Here is a 23,255-nt window from a genome sequence, read left to right as displayed (position 1 = left end):
GTTGGTACATCTTTTTTTGTTTTTTTTTTCTTAATAACATGTCTGGCAGTTGTATGCCAGAGAAAGTTATAAGGGGGTTGACTATATGCATGAAGTCCAGTGAGAACACTGTTCCTGTAGGCCACTGACCGTGTTCTGAGTGTACATTCTATAGTACTAGAAATTAAGTTAGGAAACAAAGGGTAATCTGATGTCATTTTAAATGAAATTTCACAAATGATTAGAGCTAAAAGGTGTCTTTTTTCACTCAGCCAACACGTTGAGCACGTACTATGGGGCAAGCACTATGCTTATGGGTAAGAGATAAAAGAAAAAATAAAGGCCAGAGGAACTCAAAAGAGAGTGTGAGAGATGCATGAACAACTCATTACAATCGAATAGAGATAGGCTATTAAATAAATCATAAAAATATAAATTTGTAAAACAGAACTCGGAGTCAGTAACCCTTCTAGGGGATATTAAAGAGAATGCCAACAATGAGGGGGTCTTGGAATTAGGTTTTGAATGTCAGTAGGTATGTTCCACGTGGAGAGAAGGTCAGGGGCATACTAGGCAGAAGGAACATCCTGGACTTGAGAACCAACACAGTATATTTCAGTGATTGTAAAGGAGATTTTTGTTTGACTAGAGCGTAGGGTATAAGTTGCCAAATGGTAGAAAATAGAGTATAAAAGTTAGGCTGGAATGAAAGTATAAAGTGTAATAATTCTTATGATGAAAGATAGGTGTTTTCCACAAAGTGGGTTACTTATAAATATTTTAAAAATAGAGACCCCGAGAGAGGAGCGCGCCCGAGGAGCAGCCCCCGGACTGGAGCCTCGGGAGCCCGGGGCTGGTGAGCGAGTCCCCACGGGGTAGGTGTTGCGTCTGCAGGCCTGCAGGCGGTTGTGGAGCCAGCGGCCCTTGGAGAGCGGGGCTTGGAGAACGGGGCTTGGCCCTCCCCGGGGCTTGGCTTTGCCAGCCCCAGGGCCCGCAGTAGAGCCACCGGGAGGGTTTGACCGCTTCCCGGAGGTGGAGGGGCCGGGCTGGAGGACAGGGCCTGCTGCTCCTGATGGGGCTCCCCTGGGACTTGTGAGCTCCGGGTGTCCTGGGGGAGCAGGGTCCCCAGGCTCGGCCGGGACGTGCCGCGTCCTCCCCTCCGTCCAACCCCGATCCTCCTCCTCCTCGCCTCCTGTCGCCGTCTCGGCATCTCGCGCGTGTGTCTCAAGGCGCGTCAGCACCTTGGTTGTCTAATGTAAGCGTCCGCTGCCCCCCTGGGTTGTGCCCTGTGGAGTTGCACAGTGTAATCGGTGCAGGATGAGTCTGCAGGGCTTCTGTCCTGCTGCCTCGGGTGAGGAAGGAAGCGATGGGGCCTGAGGAGGGAGATGACTTGTCCTAGATCCTCACCGGGTGTGCACGTGGGGTCGCTCACAGGACTCCAAACTCCTAGGGCAGGTGTTCTGTCCACTTAAAGTCAGTTTTAATAAAAGATGTTTTTGAGCGTCGCACTTAAGTTTGTAAAGTTTGTACAGATCATTGCAAGACTGAAAGGCACCTGAGTGTGTCCCTTTATTCTGGGTATCCTGTGGATGTTCTGATCTAAGTTGTTAACAGACTTGGAAGAGATAAACTATAAGCGTTTTTAAATTTCATATTTAATGACGGAGGTTTATTTTAATAGGATTCAGTGTACACTCGCTACTGAAAAAAATGTATCCCCTCAGGTACCACAGTCACGTGGGAGTTACAGACCTGAGGGTGGTTGCTCCCTCCTTATTCTCACAGGCCCTTCTGAAGGTGAAAGGACGGGTCTCCCACAGGTGTCTCCTGTGGAGCGCGGGGCGGGTGCTCGTGCACCCCGAGCCGCTTCAGTCGTATCTTCACTGCCTGCGTTTTCCTTCTCCAGGTCCGCCTCCACTGTCACAGTCCTGCACGTTGTTCCAAGAGCAGCGGAAAATGAATCAGCCTCTGGTGAGTTTTGCTGTTTTCGTATTTATCTGCTGCTGTTCCTTTGTGATAACACCTTGGGAGGCGAATAGTTCAAAAGTTAAAATGGGAAAGTAGGAGTAGGTAAAAGATGTGGTTAGACAAAGCGTAGAGGAGCAGGTCAGCACCAAGTGTTTCTGGCAAGTCCTACGTGTAGATCCCACGATCCTCTTAGAGCCACAGTACAAGCCTCGTGTTCTTGACATTGGTGGCAAAACACCATCCCTTGCTCGACTTACATGGTCCTGCCGAAGCACTTTTGTTCTCGGGCGTTAAAAGGTTTCCCTGAGGATCCCGCTGTAGGCCGTGAGCCTTCCTGAGCGACAGCCCCTAACGTGTTGACATTGGTGCCTTCCTTGTGCTTCCTGTAAGCCGAGAGCGTGCTGTCCAGGGAGCACTCAGTGCATATAACTTGTCGGTTCAGTAGAACACCGTTGTCACATAGGTACATTGTTTTCAGTGCTCAGTCGAGGGATGCAATGAGGATCATCTGGAAGAACAGCCTTGTCACCCTTCCAGTAAATTTCGCTCTGTGTCTCTTACAATCTCAGAGGTTCGCGTTACACACCATGCAGTGAGGTCTCTGGCAAAGATTCCTTGTTTCCCAGCTGAATTGTATCGTGCAGCCTGCGGTCTTGGTTCTGCCCCTCCACGGAACCTGATCCGGTTGAGGTGACCTGGCATCCAGCATACAAAGCAGTGGAGATTTGCCAGTCGTCACCTCAGACCACTGTCGCCTTGCCATCTGCAGAGTCTGCTCTGTGGGTTTCTGTGACAGATCTCTCCTTGCTGTCTTCCTGACTGATTCTTTCCTCCGCCCTCTGTGTGTGTTGTCGTTTCACCCTTGGTCCATGACTCTCCACCCCGTCTGATCTCACCCTCTGGCGCTTTTCACCTCCAACTCTGTCAGTTCTCCCACCTGGACCAGATAGATGCCTCTGTCCAGCCACTTGCCAGCATCTCTATGGAGTTTGTCCAAAGGGCACCTCGGATGACTAGATCCAGTAGATCCAGAAATGATTATTTACAGCTCCCCTGCCCCTTGCCTTGAGCTGTTGTCCCTGGCGGCTCATCGTTGCATCATCCAGCCTGTCACCTACCCAGAAAAATGAGTTCCTTCTAAAGTCCTTCTCCATCCTCTGTTACCACGTTGTAGTGTGAGGCTTGTTAATGTCGTCTTCTAAATGGTTTTTATTCGTTCTCCTTCATCCCATACTTGTTACCATTAAAACAGCTTATCTGTTCATTCCTGTAGTTACAGAAACTTTTTTTCTGTGCCGCTACCTCTTTCCTCCAGCAGCTCAAGTGTATTCTCCACGCTGAGTATTTCTCCTAAAATATTAATCACAGCGTTTTGTCTGCATGTGGGAAGCACTTTAGAGGTTCCCTGGGTGACTGGACAAACGAGGTTGCCGTTCCGCGGAGCCATTAACCATCGAGCCCAGCACTGGGGGGAGGTCGTACCTCGCCGATGATGCGTTTGGATGGATCTGTGAGGTGAAATCCTGATCGGAGAGGCTTAGGAGAGAGGAGTGGGAGAACTGGGTTTGTTCTGGTCCCAACTTTTTCAAGACATTTTGCTGTGACGGGGAAAATAGAAACTGGACAGTAGCTGGGGTAGGAGCTGAGGTCCGGGGAGGATGTTGTGTTGTGTTGTGTTGTGTTGTGATGGGAGAAATAACAGTGGGAATGATCCAGTAGATGCGTGTGGGGGAGGGGAGAGCTGCGGGCCAGGGTCCTGGAGTGGGGAGGGGATGGCAGAGCTGGGTTGCAGGTGGGGAAGCCCTCCGATGGCTTCTCTGTTCTCAGGGAAGCAGCTCCTCAGCTGAGGGTGAGGGTGAGGTTGGGGGTTTGAGGGGAGAGCAGAGCTCTGGGGCCCAGCTCCATCGTGACCATCAGCACACACAGTCCAGCCAGCTGGGAAGACTGTACTTGCCTTCCCTGCCTGAAAAGCCATCTCCTTTCTTAAATGTGGGAGTAATTACTCTTTGGGGAGCCTATGTAATTACATGGGTGCTTCTCAGTTCAAAGCGAATTGAGTGCCAGTTCTGGCCACGGACATTTTCTGCTTTGCTGATGGAAGGGTCCCCAGAGGAAGTGTCCTGCTTGCCTGGCTCTTGGCCTCGAGGACCCTTCACACCATCTAGTGTTCTGTCTTTTATCTTTGACATAAACATCAAATGTCTTCAGGTTGTGCATGTGATCTTCAGAAGCAATTCCCTGCTTCCAGGAGCTTCTGTTCTCCTCGGGAAAGGCACTTCACAGACGTAATTACAGGAGAGGACGGGAATCCTGCCCGTCGATACGTAGGGAACTCCAGAGTGCTGACAAAGCAGAGCCTGCTTTTATTTATTTATTTATTTATTTATTTATTTATTCATTTAAATTTTTTATTTGTTTACTATTTAACTTATTCAGTTTTGGCTGTGTTGGGTCTCTGTTGCTGCGCGCGGGCTTTGTTCTCTAGTTGCGGCGAGCGGGCGCTACTCTTCGTGGCGGTGAGCGGGCTTCTCATTGCGGTGGCTTCTCTTATTGCGGAGCATGGCTTCTAGGCATGCGGGCTTCAGTAGTTGCGGGTCCCGGGCTCAGTAGTTGTGGCGCGCAGGCTCTAGAGCGCAGGCTCAGTAGTTGTGGCGCACGAGCTTAGTTGCTCTGCAGCACGTGGGATGTTCCCGGACCAGGGTTCCAACCCGTGTGCCCACCATTGGCAGGCGGATTCTTAACCAGTGTGCCACCAGGGAAGTCCGAGAGCCTGGTTTTAAATGCATTGTCAGAGCACGTGGCTCAGTGACTCGGGGAAGGGGGACGGCCCTGAAGTGACCAGGACTTGGGTAGCTGCAGAGGTTGGCGAGGCTCTCAGAGCAGCGTGAGGTGGACTGGATGAGGCTCCTGAGGTGCTGGTAAGGACCTCCCTCCTTAGGATGTGGGCCTCCCGTCAGGAAGAGCGGGACGTGAAGGCAGGCAGACCCTGAGGTTGACTGAAGAGCCTCCCCTCTGTGCTGGTTTTGGTTTCTTCCTGTGGAGAAACTGAAACCTTGTAATTGGGACAGTGAGTCATCTGATCAAAAGATGTCATGTGTGGAGACTGTGGACGGCATGAAACGTGGGGTGGGGTGCGGTGGGTCACGTCAGGGGGACTCTGGGCTCCAGCGCGATGCCCGACAGGAAGGGGCGAGGCCGTGGCGTGTTCCCGCTCATCCTAGGCCCCGGTAAGCAGTATGGACGTTCCCTTGGGGTTTTCTGACCCGTGAATGAGGTTGAGAGTATTTTCACGTGCTTAGAAGCTGTTTCTTCTTTTTAATTGGTAGACAGTGTTTAGAGCAGTTTTAGGGTTCCAGGAGAGTCGAGCAGACAGCACTTTCCTACACCCGTCCCTCTGGGTTCCCTCCCTTGGTAACATGTCTCGCCTGTGTGGCGCGTCATCTCAGTGATGGATCGGCACTGACACCTAATTCTCCCCTGGAGTCTGTAGTTTATATTAAGACTCACTCTCTGTGTCCTACTGTTCAGGTTTGGACAGGCGTGATGACCTGCAGCCACCACTGCAGTGCCACCCAGGACCATTTCACTGCCCGAAACATCCCTGGGGGCCACCTGTTCACCCGCCGAGTGCCCCCAAGCCCCCAACAGCTGCTGGTCTTGTTACTGTCTGTGTATTTTTGCCCTTTCCAGAATGTCACGTAGTTGGGAGTCCTTCATTCTGTGGTCTTTTCAGACTGGTGTCTTTCTGTTTTTATATGAAGGGCCTGTTCATGTCCACTGCCTGTCTTACTGCCCCAATACTTTCTTGTTTTTGTTTTTCTTTTTGTTTTTGTTTTCTGCTGTACGTGGGCCTCTCACTGTTGTGGCCTCTCCCGCCGCGGAGCACAGGCTCCAGACGTGCAGGCTCAGCAGCCATGGCTCAAGGGCCCAGCCGATCCACGGCATGTGGGATCCTCCTGGACCAGAGCACAAACCCGTCTCCCCTGCATCCTTTGGCACTGGAAGGCTTCCAGAAGCCTCCCCCTTCCATTGCAACTGAGGAAGCAGGTCCTCAGCTGAGGGTGAGGGTGAGGTTAGGGGTTTGAGAATAGGCAGTTGGAAGAACTCCTCAGTCTGGAAGACACGATGTGGGAGGGAATCTGAGTAGCTCATATAACGTGTGTATAGATTATTCACTAAATCTTGAGTTAGCTCTTAAGATTGAGAAGAAGCAGCATTAGGGAATAATAAGCAAGCTGTCCTCCACATCCTAAGACACGGTACCAACTGAGACTATAAATCTGCAGGTCCAGATTCATTCACAGATGGTAAGCTGATGGGAAGCTGTTAGCCAGAGTTAGGGGGGTAGGAAGCAAATCCCCAACTTCAGATGCTGTAGAGGGTAACGACCTGCCTCTCTCATGCAGGGGGAGATAGAATTCTCAGCTCAATGGCTCAGGACTCTGGTCCATTATCATGGCTGTTCTAATCTGTTTCTGAAGTGTTCTTTTCTACAGCATTTAAAAAAGTGACTGTATTATCCTGAACATTTTTATCAAGTAACAAATCAGCTGATATAAATGATAAAGTTGGCTGAAAGCAGGCCAGGATTTCAAAGCCCCTTCGGCATGTCTAGGTTGGGCACACGTCATGGAGCCTAAGAGTTTATTTAGATGGGGAGTCTTAAAAAGCTGCAACTAAAAGTGACCATAAAATCATCAAACTTTAAAGTTGGAAAAAGCCTCATTCTTTTTCAAATGTAAAAAAGCATTAACTGAGTCATTAAATGAGCTTTTAAAAAAGCCTCCTGGCAAGAGAGTGACAGATATAGAACTTTAAACCCATGCCTCTGGGGCCAATGCTCTTTCTATCATAAAATGTTTCTCCCTAACATTTGATGAATCAGAACACACACACACACACACACACACACACACACACACACACACACACACACACACACACACACACACACACACACACACACACACACACACACACACACACACACACACACACACACACACACACACACACACACACACACACACACACACACACACACACACACACACACACACACACACACACACACACACACACACTGTTAAGACCCAGGGTTCACTCTTCAACGTGCTTTCAACCATATGGAAGCTTTATGGATTGAGTCTTTCAGATATTATTTCAGAGCAGATAAGCCAAACGCTATTTCTCTCACCTGGCTCGAAGCACTGTTCAGTCTTCTCCAACTGGGTATAATTATTCACTAGGGATCTCACCTCTTGTTCAACACTCAAACTTGTGATGGCCATGCTGTGGACTCCATTGTCTTGAGAGGAAAGCTTACACACCAAAACATTTGGGTGGGTGAAAGGAACACAGGAGAGGGGACTAGAGGAAAGTTATCAGTGAATATGTAGTGAGTTGTTGCTTTTCTACCTTGATTATGCCTGACTGGCTATTTTTATTAACATGAGCTTGCGCTACATGCTTGATGCATGACACACGCAGACTCCCTTAACTTAGAACATAATTGTGGCACATGTATCTCCAGCTACAAATATAGATACCAAAGAGCCTAAGGAGCTCTGAGAGTCATATACCTTCATTTATTTTTTGAGTTTTTCTTTTTGTGTGAGAATTGAATAGAAATAAAAGCTAAAAAATATCCCTTATTCACCTGGCAATTTCTTTTCATCTTCCTTTTCTCAGGTAACATCTCCTCTAGGAATCCTCCCATACCCAGGAAAAGATAGTTTCTCGTGCTCTTTACAATCAAAACCCCCTGGGCAACCCTTTCTCATACCTTTTATAACAGAGTGTTGAATTGTGGATTTACTTGTCTGAATCTTCTTTAACCTGTGAGAAAATTGAGTGCAGGGGCTGAATCTTCCAACAGTGTATCTTCCAGTGCCAAGCACAAAGGAGTCAACTAACATGTAGCTTTAAAAAAATGTATCTTGTACATATTGTAAGTGTTCAGTACATTTGTACATCAAATACATGAAATAATCAATGCTAAGAAATACAATAGGAAAAAAATAATGTTAAGGAGGATTTATAAATGAGTAGAAAGGGGATTTTAGGGAAGAAATCATGATTTAAGATTATTAGGTTTTTTAACCTGGTATAGGTTGAGGATTGCTACAGAAGAAAAGGCAGTTCAGTACTTTGAAAATGTGTGAAGTCTATATTCATTAGTTCATCAGCTAAAATAAGGTGGTATGCCCATAGCTGCTCATCTTTCAATTTTTTTCATAAATTTCAACTTGTTGAAAATATTTTTGAAACTAATTTTCTTTACCTTTTAAATTCTCTTGGAATTAAACATGGTGATTTACCACTAAGACCTTCAAGATGTATTAATTTATTTAGGCCACCGTAATAAATTTCAGAGAGAGTCTTTGTACAGAGATGCATTTTAAAAAACACAGTTAATCACCCAAAAGTAATTTATAAAGGAATTCAAATTTTAACCATTACTCATTAAAAAAAAGGAGAAAGGAATTAAATTCATAAAAAGTTGAACATTCTTAAATCTTCATCCCCCTACTCAATTTTCTTGTACTTCAGTGCTGCAGAATCTCTAATGCAGAAATCCTCAATTATATCCAGCAGTTTCTGGCTTTTCCCTTTTCTTTACAAACCCTCCATTCTTTTCTTTTTCTTTTTTTTAAACATCTTTATTGGAGTATAATTGCTTTACAATGGTGTGTTAGTTTCTGCTGTATAACAAAGTGAATCAGCTATATGTATACATATATCCCCATATACCCTCCCTCTTGCTTCTCCCTCCCACCCTCCCTATTCCACCCCTCTAGGTGGTCACAAAGCACCCAGCTGATCTCCCTGTGCTATGCGGCTGCTTCCCACTAGCTCTCTAGTTTTTTATGTTTGGTAGTGTATATATGTCCATGCTACTCTCTCACATCGTCCCAGCCTAACCTTCCCCCTTCCTTGTGTCCTCAAGTCCATTCTCTATGTCTTTGTGTTTATTCCTGTCCTGCTCCTACGTTCCTCAGAACCTTTTGGGTTTTTTTAGATTCCATGTATATGTGTTAGCATACAGTATTTGTTTTTCTCTTTCTGACGTACTTCACTCTGTATGACAGACTCTAGGTCCATCCACCTCACTACAAATAACTCAATTTCGTTTCTTTTTATGGCTGAGTAATATTCCATTGTATATATGTGCCACATCTTCTTTATCCATTTCATCTGTTGATGGACATTTAGGTTGCTTCCATGTCCTGGCTATTGTAAATACACCTGCAATGAACATTGTGGTCCGTGATTCTTTTTGAATTATGGCTTTCTCAGTGTATATGTCCAGTAGTGGGATTGCTGGGTCGTATGGTAGTTCTCTTTTTTAGTTTTTTAAGGAACCTCCATACTGTTCTCCATAGTGGCTATACCAATTTACAGTCCCACCAACAGTGTAGGAGGTTCCCTTTTCTCCACACCCTCTCCAGCATTTATTGTCTGTAGATTTTTTGATGATGGCCATTCTGACCGGTGTGAGGTGATACCTCACTGTGGTTTTGATTTGCATTTCTCTAATGATTAGTGATGCTGAACATCCTTTCATGTGTTTGTTGGCAATCTGTAGGTCTTCTTTGGAGAAACGTCTATTTAGGTCTTCTGCCCATTTTTGGATTGGGTTGTTTGTTTCTTTGATATTGAGCTGCGTGAGCTACTTGCAAATTTTGGAGATGAATCCTTTGTCAGTTGCTTCATTTGCAAATATTCTCTCCCATTCTGAGGGTTGTCTTTTCGTCTTGTTTATGGTTTCCATTGCTGTGCAAAAGCCCCATAGCAGTACTGTGAGTGTCACTGAAGCAAACTTGGGTCCACTTATCCACATGCAGTAAACCCAATCTACTGACACTGGGTTGTGGTGAAAGAAAGTGCAGTGTTTTATTGTAAGGCGCCATACAAAGAGTCCGGGACAGCTAGTACTCAAAAAGCCTCATTTTCCTGATGGGTTTCAGCAAAGTGTTTTTAAAGGCAAGGTGAGGGAGGGGAGTCCCAAGGTATGTGATCAGTTTGTGCACAGTTCTCTGGTTGATGGTGAGGTTACAGGACAGTGTCCCAGGGGTTAAGGTCATCAATTCTTTGGCTCCAGTAGGCCTGGGGGCTATGTGCTCATGGTCAGTAAGTAGTTAACCTTCCATTTGGTGGGGATTTTAGCATCTGTAAAGCAGGAAATGTGCATCAAATACTGTGATCTATGTACTTCAGAGAGGAGCTAAAGTAGAGGATATGGGGGAGGGGTCTATCCTAGGAAGGCCCCATAGGGTTCTCCTCTGTTACATGAGCCCTGATGTTTTTTCCAAAATCCTCTTAAAGTTGAGGACAGACAGATTTGGTTTCCATTTTTGGCTACCAAAAGCATCCTAACTTACACACTTGGCATAAAAATACTCTACTAATTTGGTACCTGCTCAGAGGTCTTGCTCAGGGCTGTACACAACTCCAGCATGTGTCATTCACATTGACATTATTATGAATGGTACCCCCTGGAATTGTGCAGCCCCCAACCTTCATAGTTGTAAAAGGCTGTGCTGCTTTGTATCTGCTCATCTTTCCAGCTCCCCTTCAGTTGTCTTACATATGTGAGCTACAGTTGAGTCAGTTCCAACTACTTTTGCTCTCCAGAGGAACCATGGTATTACTTGGGCTTTTTGTGATCACTTTGTTCCCAGTGCCAAATACAGATTCTTCACAGTTTGTTCATCTGACAAAGTCGTGTTTATTCTTTGATGCTCTTCTCAGATACCACCTTTACTATAAAAGTTTTCTGGTCACATCATTTTCCTGCCATAGGCCCTTGGCACTCATAGTAAATGACTTTATCAAATGTAAACATAGCACTTTGTGTACATTTCTATCAGTGCATCTGATGATGGTTTTATGTTAGTCTTCTGTACTGACCTATGTGCTTTTTGAGCAAACAGATTTTTCTAATTGTGGCCTAGTAGAGGAAACCCTAGCACACAGCAGATGCTTAAAGGACTCTCTCTTTGTGGACTGTTTAATGTATTCATTAACACTCACAATTCACTGAATGAACCAAATCATTTAATATTTACAGTTTTCCACAGCAAGATCTTTTTCGACCCACCACCTAGAGTAATGAAAATAAAAACAAAAATAAATAAATGGGACCTAATGAAACTTAAAAGCTTTTGCACAGCAAAGGAAACCATAAACAAAATGAAAAGACAACCCTCGGAATGGGAGAAAATATTTGCAAACAAAGCAACTGACAAGGGATTAATCTCCAAAATATACAAACAGCTCATTCAGCTCAATATCAAAAAGTCAAACAACCCAATCAAAAAATGGGTGGAAGACCTAAATAGACATTTCTCCAAAGAAGACATACAGGTGGCCAACAAACACATGAAAAGATGCTCAACATCACTAAGCATTAGAGAAATGCAAATCAAAATGACAGTGAGGTATCACCTCATACCAGTCAGAATGGCCATCATCAAAAAATCTACAGACAATAAATGCTGGAGAGGGTGTGGAGAAAAGGGAACCCTCCTACACTGCTGGTGGAACTGTAAATTGGTATAGCCACTATGGAGAACAGTATGGAGGTTCCTTAAAAAACTAAAGATAGAGCTACCATATGACCTAGCAATCCCACTCTTAGGCATATATCCAGAGAAAACCATAATTCGAAAGGATGGATGCACCCCAGTGTTCACTGCAGCACTATTTATAATAGCCAGCACGTGGAAGGAACCTAAATGTCCATCAGCAGAAGAATGGATAAAGAAGCTGTGGTACATATATACAATGGAATATTACTCAGCCATAAAAAGGAATGAAATAGTGCCATTTGCAGAGATGTGGTTGGAGCTAGAGATTGTCATACAGAGTGAAGTAAGTCAGACAGAGAAAAACAAATATTGTATATAGTACCATTTATGTGTGGAATCTAGAAAAATGGTAGAGATTAACTTATTTGCAAAGCAGAAATAGAGTCACACATGTAGAGAACAACCTTACGGTTACCAAGGGGGGAAGGGGTGGGTGGGATGAATTGGGAGATTGGGACTGACATATATAACTACTATGTATAAAATAGGTAACTAATGAGAACCTACTGTATATCACAGGGAACTCTACTCAGTGCTCTGTGGTGACCTAAATGGGAAGGAAATCTAAAAAAGAGCAGATATATGTATATGTATGACTGATTCACTTTGCTGTACAGCAAGAAACTAACACAACATTGTAAAAGAACTATACTCCAATAAAAATCAATTAAAAATTTTAGAGTTTTCAATCCCCCATTATCACATATATCCAGATGCAGCAATATTTACTTCTTCTCTCAGTTGCCAATGTCAACTAAAAAAAAACCAAACAATACCAGCATAGTAAGGAGAAACTTTACTCTAAAGGGTAAGTGTGAGGAGGGGTGTATTGCAATTGGGGGAGGAGAACTATTGCATTAGGGAGAATGCTGTGACCCTACGATCTGCAAGCCTCTCAGTGGTTAATCAAAAGGGGTTTTTCTTCTCTTGCGAGGAAGTAACAGGGGTATTAAGGGTAGGGTGAGGGAAAATGGGATAAAAGAGTAGCTTGAGTGGATGGTAGATCAGAGAATATTTTACCCTGAGCTCAGCCTGTTCTTAGGAGAGATTATATGTTGACTCAGTCTGACAGTGTGTCAGAGTTCTGGAGCCTGGAGGAAGGAGTGAAACTTTACAGTTTGATTAATAAGCAGTTTGTTCCAATTGATTAGTAGGAATAAAACTTCAGATGATAATTTATGAGACAAAAAAATGGCAATTTGGAATATCTTTGTCTGGCATTGCCATAGGTAAACAAGAGGAGGCATCTGTGGTGGTTCTTAGGAATAAGCTGTTTTCCACAACACAAAGGGCAGAGAGATATCTTAACTTTTGCTGTTTTCCAGGATTCGAGGGCTCAGGTAAAATTCAACGTTGTCACTAATAATAGTTTTCAGTATCGAAGGACACAATTAGACTATATAAAACTTTATTTTCGGGGCTTCCCTGGAGGCGCAGTGGTTGAGAGTCCGCCTGCTAATGCAGAGGACGCGGGTTCGTGCCCCGGTCCGGGAGGATCCTACATGCCGCGGAGTGGCTGGGCCTGTGAGCCACGGCCGCTGAGCCTGCGCGTCCGGAGCCTGTGCCCCGCAACGGGAGAGGCCACAACAGTGAGAGGCCCGTGTACAGCAAAAAATAAATAAATAAATAAATAAATAATGTTACTGTAAGCTAAGGCAAGGAAGTCAAAGATAGAAGATTAAGAGAAAACTGCTGGGGAAATGAGCAAGCATTATTAAAAACAAGTGACAGGTTTGTATTACTCTATTGGAAGTAGCATATAGTAGTGGAAAGACTAAGGAATTAGTTGGGCTATCCGTAAGCTATTTGAAGCACAGCTTTTCCAAAGCTAAGTAAAGTTTTCTCTAATCATCAGCTGATTTGTGGTTTCAAAATCCTGTAGTGTTCTTGATGCAGTTACCACCAAAATGAAGCATGCCCTTCTTCCTAATGGTCTACTCCTCCCCTTCCTTGTACTATATGTGCAAAACAAATGACATATACGAACTCTTTATGTTCTCTTTTCACCCTGCTTTCATTCCACATTGCACCAAGATTTTATTTTCCACATCAGTAGTGGCTTTATAATTTCCAAATTCAAAGGTTTTTCTTGTCTCATTTACTTTAAAATCTCAATTGCTTTTGATTTTTTGCTCCTCACAGATGACTCTTATCTTTTTGCTGTAATTGTGTTGACTATGTACTACCTGTTACTCTTTTTACATATTTAGCAAATCAGTTTGTTACTTTGAGTGCTTCTTTTTGATTTTTCCCATTCCATTATTTTGGGAATTCACCATACTTCTGTATTTTGTGTGCTGGTTCTCCTCTATCAGACTATTGATTCAATTTTATGTTTCCAGCTAAAACCTGTCATTGGATTGGCTATTACCTCAGTGGGAAATGGCTATGGTATCCATGTAATGTACTCTCACTAAAGCCCCAACTTTGTATTGCTAATTGCCTTCTAAATATTCATAAATGGATGTCTTGCTATTCCTTGAAAGATAGCTATTCAAAATAATTTTTCTCTCCAAGCCTAGTCCCGCTTTCTGATTTTCTCATTCTTCTATCTCTCCCATAGCCTTTATTTTTTATTTTTATTTTTTTTTATTTTTAAAGAAGATGTTGGGGGTAGGAGTTTTTATTAATTAATTAATTTATTTTTGCTGTGTTGCGTCTTCATTTCTGTGTGAGGGCTTTCTCTAGTTGTGGCAAGTGGGGGCCACTCTTCATCGCGGTGCGCGGGCCTCTCACTATCGTGGCCTCTTGTTGCGGAGCACAGGCTCCAGACGCGCAGGCTCAGTAGTCGTGGCTCACGGGCCTAGTTGCTCCGCGGCATGTGGGATCCTCCCAGACCAGGGCTCGAACCCGTGTCCCCTGCATTAGCAGGCAGATTCTCAACCACTGCGCCACCAGGGAAGCCCCCATAGCCTTTAGATACAAAAAAATTTGAATGTTTTTTCAACCAACACTCTGTAGGCTCCTTGCTATCCTCCTAGGCCAGGTCTTTAGGCCAAGGTAACTAGTTTCTGGATCCATTAGAAAGTCCAAGGGGGCAGAATTTTCTTTATGCTTTGTTCATTAATGTAACCTAATCATGAAGGATGATAACTAGCTCAATTAATATTCATTAATAAATGAATGATCCCAAATACCCAAAGTTAGGTTCTCCTATTATTTATTTTACTTTAATTACCAGATGAATATTTTTAATACCACTTTTGTATTGCTGCTTTTCTGATCAGAAACTTCATTTAGTCTATTTTGTCTCTTGTTTTCTGACTTTTAAGATTGTCCATTTTTCTGTTCTAAGGAGGTCCTAAGAAAGTGAATTAGTGTTGTGGGTAAGAGTGAACGTACTGGAGTTAAACAGCCTGAGTTTGATTATTGTTCTTTCATTTACTAACTGGGACAGATATTTAATTTTTCTGTGCCTTGATTTCTACGTCTGTAAAATTGAGATAATGATCATTGGATTGATGTTAGGATGAAATAACTTAGTTCCTCTTAAGCACTCAAACAGTGCCTGGTATTTAATGAATGCTCAATGTGCATTATTACTATTATTACTAACCTCTACATTTGAAAAGCGTCTGTATAGTCAGTGACATCCAAATGTTTAATACAACATATCCCATCTTTCAAACAAAATTTTACATGTAATCCCAATAACTTTATGAAATACAAAATAAGTGTAGCTTTGATTATTTGTATCCTCTGCTCTTTCATAAACTCATAAGTGTCCTTGACAAAATCCCCAAACTCCAAGAACTACAATTTAAAAACCACTGGTCTCAGTAACTTTTTTGTTAATATTTATTTATTTGGCTGCACTGGGTCTTAGTTGTGGCATGCAGACTACTTAGTTGTGGCATGCGGAATCTTAGTTGCAGCATGTGGACTCTTAGTTGCAGCATGCATGCAGGATCTAGTTCCCTGACCAGGTATTGAACCCGGGCCCCCTGCATGGGGAGCACAGAGTGTTACCCACTGGACCAGCAGGGAAGTCCCTGGTCTCAGTAACTTTTGATATAAGTATTTACTGATTGACTAAGTCATTTTGAAAACCAGTAGATTGTAGAAAGAGCAGGCATTTTAATAATGCATCTATTATATTCCTGTCTCAAATGAGGTTATTGTAAGACAAGGAAGTTACATTTGAAAATATTATCTAGCACAGAGAATTTATACCTATTTTAGTAAATTAATTTAGATCAAAGGAATAAACTTTTTTAATAATAAATGAGGGGTAAGTTTGAATTAGAAATCATATTTAAGGAATCAAAGTATTGTGTTATGATGGTTGTCATATATAGAATAGATTATTTGCCCTTTGAGCATTTGGAGATGACTTAAAACATTATTTGTTTCTGAAGTAAGCCTATAAGATGTAAAAACCATTTTCTAAATGATAATATTGATATTAACAATACTTATCCTTTTACTTTCAACTCTGTAAGCTTAGTAAAACTTCAGACTTTATTGATATCCCCATATCTAAAAGATATTTATCTCTACTGCTTAACTGGAAATTTTTGAGAAAAAATTAATTGATGTTATTAAAAGAAAGGTGTCATCTAAAATTATACTGTCTTATTCTTACAAAGAATTTCCGGAGTAATCCAATGAACATGTGACTAAGAGTCATGTACCCTTAAAGGGGTTGAGGACACGTTGTTCATGAGATATTTTAGTCCCTTCATTTTACAAATGAGAAAACTATGAGCCTGCTTAGCTAAGCAATTTACCAAAGATAGATGATTGCATATTAAATATTAAGAAGTATTAAAATCTCTGTTCTCAATCCAATACTCTTTCCACCATTTGGAAAATTAATCATACAGTCTCAAACATCAAAATATTTTTTCCTGTATCCAAAAGAGAACAGAATGTCATGTTTTAGAACCCAGATGTCATATCAACTTAAAAAGCAACATAAAAAACAATTTTAAAATAAAACTTTGGATTAAGCAGATGATGACTGCTTGATTGGTAGTGGCTTATAGTGGAATATAAAGTAAATCAATAAGCAGAAATACTGCAGTCATCTGTTTTTCTGAATGTCAATAAACAGAGCTGTTCTAAGAAGGACTGAGAAATAGCAAAAGGCTGGTCTTTCTCCAATCTGTGGTTGTCTTTATTGAACTCCTTTTCTTTTTTCTTTGCCCTTTTAGGTGCCTCTTATCTCTGTTCTCTCCTCCTCCTACCAAAACTTCTTCTAGGAAACTTATACCAAACTTGTACTGAAATGTAAATGGCTTACAAGCCTTAAGGTGCTGCCTCTCCCAGGGAAGTGTGAGGAGTGAGATTTAAGAGGGGCAAAGAAAGGTAAAGTTATAGAATATATATGTAAATATGAAATTTTAAGCATCAATGAGGAAGAGAGTAGCAGTATTAAATTGTAGGAGAACACACTTCCCAGTGATTTTAAAACCATTGTTAATCTCCACAAAGAAACAAAAGCCAAACAAACAAATATGCAACAAATATAACAGCCAAACACAAAAACAAAAATAAAAAAACCCAAATTAATGGGACTTGACTATGTTGAAACTGAGATTAATATGTGGAGTATTGATTTCTCTATTAAGTTGATTCCCTCAGTCCATGAACATGCTATATCCCTTTATTTAGGTATTCTTTAATTTTTCTCAGTAGTGTTTCATAATTTTGCATATAGAAATCTCCATATCTCTCATTAGATTTATTTTTATGTGTTTCGCTTTTTAGATATTACCATCAAGAGCATCGTTTTCTGAATATCCTATTTGTTGTTGGTCTGTACAAATACAATTGATTTTTAAAAATACTGACCTTGGATTCAGCAACCTTGTTAAATTATCTTATTCAAATGGCTTACCTGTAGAATTTGTTTCAAATACCATAATGATTAAAAGATCAATTCTCTAAAACAATGTAATAAATCTAAGATTTCATACAAACAATAATGTTTTTAAAAATTCATACAGCAAAAATTGACAGGAAAAGAAGAATAAATATGTAAATCCACAATCATCGTGGGAGATTTTAACACAACTCTCTCAGTAGTAGGTAGAACAACCAGCCAGAAGTCCATGGAAGATTTTTAACACAAATACCAAACTTGATCAATTTGAAATATATAAAACGCTCTACGCAACAATGATGGAAATCACAGTTTTAACAAGTATATATAGACTATATTACAAAATTAATTATATGGTTGTACATAAAGCAAGTCTCAACATATTTCAAAGACTGAAATACAATAAAATATGCTTTCTGACCATTGAGATGTTGAATTAGAAATCAGTAACCAAAATTATTTAAAAATAGATCCAAATGTTCAGGAATTAAGCATTTTACTTAAATAATCCACAAAGTAGAAATCACAATTAGCATAAGAAAAGCAAAATTTTAGGTATACTCCCATGGTTTATTATATATGTGTGTACTCTAACACCATCACAGTTTCCCCCACAAGCATATGCACTAACAGAGTTTGTATCCTATTTATCTAGTTTCCTTTAGGGTCTGATAAGGCCAGTTGAAGATGCTTACTAAATGCTAATTGGTGTATCAGCAGAACTCTTGGTTTTAAGCAACATGATATAACTTAGATAACTTTAAGAAAATGAATTTATTACAATGATATAGAGTAGCTCACAGAATGGTTTGGAGAGTCAGAGAACCGTGGGTGTAAACTATCAGCCAGGAGAAATGTCTAAACTTATTTCATGGTCTGATGTGGTGAAGATGAGATTGCCACTACTTCTGGATTACTTGATTACCCTGCAGATTGTAATGCTGAGCTCACAAACACAGAACGTTAGATGCTGCTGGAAAGAGGATATTGCTTCCACTAGGGTTCTTTTGTGTGACCAGAATAGATTCTACAATTGCTGTTTTCCACTCACTCACTGGCAGCTTTTAATTGCAAATCTGGGGCATATGCATCCAACTGATAGAATTCCGTTTTTGTGCTAATGCCCTAGTTTCAAAGGAGGCTGAGAAAACAAGTACTTGAGATCTTTAGCTTCTATGGTGAAAGGTGGATTTGCCTCATAAAGAGGGAGATTCCTAAAACATAGGGAATGGACAAGGTTCATGCAATTTATCTCTGACTTTCAGGCAGACATGGGTCTTGCCAAGACACTTTGGATAGTCTATTTACTGATCTGTAGGTTCTCTGAGCATGATGTCAATAAAATAGAGGATAAGTGTGATGCCAGAAGGTCAAGGTCCCTATGAGCTAAGCTGTGATATAGAATGAAAAAGTTGAGACAATACAGTGAAATTAATACTGCTGCCTTGCGATTTGCAAGCAAATTGTTCTGATGTTCTCAGCTTTTTAGAGTAAAGGAATAAAAGCATGTGCCTAATCAATAGCTATTGATTACTTAGAAAGCAAAGCAGGTTCCTTAGAACCTTATTGATTTGTTCTAGTGAAGAGACCACATATAGAATAACGGCCTCAATTTGCTGTCTCTAGCTGATCAAATTTATAACAGTCTTCTGTTTTACTCCTGAATACTCTGACTTCTACACTAGACAAATTGAAATTTTAAAAGGGAATATGATAGAAATCACCAACCCTGAATTTGTAAAATCTTCAGTAGTGAAACTAATCACTGTGATTCTCTTAGGGATTTCATCATGCTTTTGATATATTATTATAATAAATAGAGGAAGCTCTTGGGGCTTTTAGTGGGCTTCCTAATAAAAATATTATTCCCTGAGACATGCAGCCAAGATGGTGATTCTGCTTGTGGCTGAGTGTACTACTTTAATGATATACTAAGAAACTAATGAAATATTTATGGACATTTGGGGCATCCTACTAGTCCTACTGGGAGGCAGACTTAAGTCTAACTGCCATTTATCCTTTCATCTTCATGTCTCCACCCTGACTAGTGGAGAATAGTGGTATTGCAAGTACCAAGAATCAATACAGTGAAGGCTAAAGAGGTTGGGATGGGAAAAATTGACTTCCATTTTCTAGGTAACTCTTCTTGGCTAAGTCATTACATGTCTCCAATCATGGCGAAAAAAATGTTACTATATATTGTAAACTTGACTTCTCCTTAGAAAGATGGCAAGTGAGGGTTGGAGAGTCCTTTCTTTATTGGAATCTACCATTATATCCTCATCCCACTACAAAGAAGTCCAGTTCTTTTTCAGTCAATGCCCCATTCCAAGATGCCAATTAAACTCTCATAATAAAGCAGTCATCAGAATTAAATTTTTACTGTTATTCTATCTCAACCTGTGGATGCAAGAAGTAAGACTTTTATCACATTCACAGAAAGTTAATGATATTTTGGCATTACCTTGAGCTGGGAATTTAAGACTGGAATATTACATTCTTATTACATTGGTGTATCCTGTTGTCTTTATTTTTAATTTATTTTATTAATTTATGAAAAACTTTATTGTGGTAAGAAAACAGTATGCGATCTACTCTCAAATTTTTAAGTGTATAATACAGCCTCTGGCAACTATCATTCTATTCTTTGTTTCTACGAGTTTGACTATTTTAGATATCTCATGTAAGTGGAATCATGCAGTATTTGTTCTTCTGTGACTGGCATATTTCACTTAGCGTAACGTCTTCAGATATATCTACATTACTGCACATGGCAGATTTTCCTTCTTTTTTAAGGCTGGACAATATTCTATTGTATGTATATATTACATTTTTAAAATGTATTCATTCATCAATGGAAATTTAGGTTTTGTCCATATCTTGGCTATCATGAATAATGCTGCAGTGAGCATGGTAGGGCAGAAATATCTTCTAGATCTTGTTTTCAAATCTTTAGACTATCTACACAGAAGTGGCATTGCTGGGTCATGTGATAATTCTATTTTTAAGGTTTTGAAGACCCTCCATACTATTTTCCGTAGCAACTGTACCATGTTACGTTCTTACCAACAGTATACTGTAGTTCCAATTTCTCCACATCCTTACCAATACTTTATTTTTTTTTTATTTTTATAATAGCCATCCTAACAGGTTCAGGATGATATCTCAGTGTGTGGGGTTTTTTTTTGTTTGTTTTTTGGGGGATTTTTTGGTCTGCACTGTGCGGTATGTGGGATCTTAGTTCCCTGACCAGAGCTTGAACTTGCACCCTCAGCAGTGAAAGCACAGAGTCTTAACCACTGGACCACCAGGGAATTCCCTCATTGTGGTTTTGATTTACATTTTTCTGATGATTAGTGATGTCGAGCACAGGGTTTGCAAATGTTTTCTTCTGTTCCATAGGCTGCCTTTTCATTTTGTTGATTGTTTCCTTTGCTGTTCAGAAGGTTTTTAGTTTGATGTAGTTCTACTTGCCCATTTTTGCTTTGTTGCCTGTGCTTCTGGTGTCATATAGATAGGACATCATTGCCAAAATTAGTGTCAAGGATCTTTTCCCCTATGTTTTCTTCTAGGAGTTTTACAGTTTCAGATCTTATGTTTAAGTCTTTAATCCATTTAGAGTTGATATTTGTGTATGATACAAGAGTCCAGTTTCATTCTTTTGCATGTGGATATCCAATTTCACCAACACCATTTGTCAGTTCTGAGAAAGAGCAAAGTTGGAGGCATAAGAGTTTCTGATTTCAAAAAATAAATTACAAACCTACAGTACTCAAAAGAGCATGGTACTGGCAAAAAGACAGACTAATGGAACAGAATAAAGAGACTAGAAATAAACATATGCATATACAGCCAACTGATCATTGACAAGGGAGCTAAGAATACACAATTGGGAAAGGATGCTCTCCCAGTGCCCTTAGAAGTAACCATGACACCCTACAGATTTGGAATACTCAGGGCCTTCATACTTTTTGAAAAGATAAATTTATGTATTTATTTTTGGCTCCATTGGGTCTTCATTGCTATGCACAGGGTTTCTCTAGTTGTGGCGAGTGAGGGCTACTCTTCATTGCAGTGTGTGGGCTTCTCATTGCCGTGGCTTCTCTTGTTGCAGAGCACAGGCTCTAGGCTCATAGGCTTCAGTAGTTGTGGCACACGGGCTCAGTAGTTGTGGCTCATGGGCTTAGTTGCTTCCCAGACCAGGGCTCGAACCCATGTCCCTTGCACTGTCAGGTGGATTCCTAACCACTGCACCACCAGGGAAGTCCCAGGACCTTCATACTTTTACATGTGAGTTACTACTTGATTTTCCCTAGTCAGGTCACTAGTAGGCTTTAAGTTGCAGGAGACTCGAAGGATAATTTTTTCTCAATTTGTTTCTTATTGCCAACTAGAGATTTACTGTCTTCAGTGCCAACCAGGCTAGATAAGTGATGACAATTTCCCCTATATCCTCAATGATCTGTTGTCTGTGATCTCTCCTGATATCAATATTTATGTTAGAGCAATCGGTGAGTTACTCTGGGTTAATTACGTAGAAAATAAACTATTAAAAAGATATTGGACAGTTTATGGAATCTCTAAATAAAAGATTCAACAACCAGGATTGGTGTTTGGAAGTTTAAACTTATGTCTAGGAATCATGCTGTAGAATTGGTCCAGGGAACAACCTAGTGCAAGAGTCACTGGGCAGAGACACTTCAGCTAGAACTACAAATATCAATGATAGGGGATGCTAAACACAGTAATATGAATCACTGATACATTTGTTCTGGATACTGAAAACAGTGTGTGCTTTCCACTTCCAGAATATATTCTAAGCAGTCTTTTCTTCTTGTCAGTAGCTTCTAGTCCAGTCTCCAGAATGGATATAACTGATTGTCAGAGCTAAGGTCATATGCTAGCCTATGGCTTTAAAGGATACTGAGAGATTAAGTAGCTGGCATTTTCAATCTCTATAACGAGAGACAGATTCTTCCTCATAAGATGGGGATTTCCATAACTTATACATGGGTTCACACACTGGACAAAAACGAGGAGTAGAACTCTCCATTAGAGTTTATTCATGAATAAATACCACAGAAGTCATAATTTTCTTTACAATAATATTTTGGAAACAAGAATAAGGAAGTTATCTATCTATCTATCTATCTATCTATACACACACACACACACACACACACATCCATATATGTATATATGGGTGTGTGTGTCTTTATAAATTCTGACTTTATATAAAGTAGGCCTTTGTTTTTTACTGTTACTGTTCTGAATGCAGAATGGGGATCCTTTTAGTTACAAAGAGGAAAATGAAAACTTTTTTCTGAACTAAACTACATGAAATGTGAACATGAAGATTAACATCATCTCTGAGGCAGGAACCTCAAAATTATACTCCTTCTCAATCAATGCTATTGTCAGTTCTTAGTTTTATTACTTATTAAAGGAAAATATATATCCAAGACATTACTGCAAATAAATATTTTAGAATATGTCTGGCTTTTCCTGTACAGTGAAAACATTTTTATAATATGAAATGTAAGAATAGATATTTTTCCAACGTAAGTTCTCATTGCATATTCTCACATATTATAACCATATATAATTACTGTTAATTGAAAAACCTGAATTAGATGAGTAAATTGTTACAGCCAGTGGTAAGAAAATAATTATATATTTTTTAGCACAGTATTTAAATTTGATATTTAAGAAACTTTTGAGGGACTTTTCATCTAGCTAATAAGTGAGTTAATTAAAAACAGAGAAACGTTGTGAAGAGTGGCACCATGGTGTTTTTAGAATCCGAGGGATATGAATTCAAATTATTCAATGATAATTTTTGAGATCCTACCACAGCCAGGTACATGGCTTTTACATTTTCTCTAGGA

General features: G+C 40.8%; 1 long non-coding RNA gene across 10 annotated transcripts in view; it reads left to right on the top strand.

The window, feature by feature from the left end:
- LOC308611536 overlaps positions 1-23,255 on the top strand; it is a 185,325-nt gene that overhangs the window by 37,731 nt on the left and 124,339 nt on the right. For 8 of the 10 annotated variants that reach the window (XR_014014947.1, XR_014014948.1, XR_014014949.1 and 5 more), the window contains exon 2: positions 1,886-1,950. This is a non-coding gene — a long non-coding RNA (uncharacterized lncRNA). Of the gene's footprint in view, positions 1-1,885; positions 1,951-2,516; positions 2,541-11,020; positions 11,662-23,255 lie in introns of those variants that run through there. The other 2 variants (XR_014014955.1, XR_014014956.1) reach the window with 2 other exon arrangements.

The sequence above is a fragment of the Mesoplodon bidens genome (assembly GCF_964165515.1).
Source record: "Mesoplodon bidens genome assembly, contig: HAP1_SCAFFOLD_231, whole genome shotgun sequence".
Taxonomy (NCBI): Eukaryota; Metazoa; Chordata; class Mammalia; order Artiodactyla; family Ziphiidae; genus Mesoplodon; species Mesoplodon bidens.
Note: the sequence above shows the minus strand (reverse complement) of the source record. Positions and strands in the feature narration are given on the sequence as shown.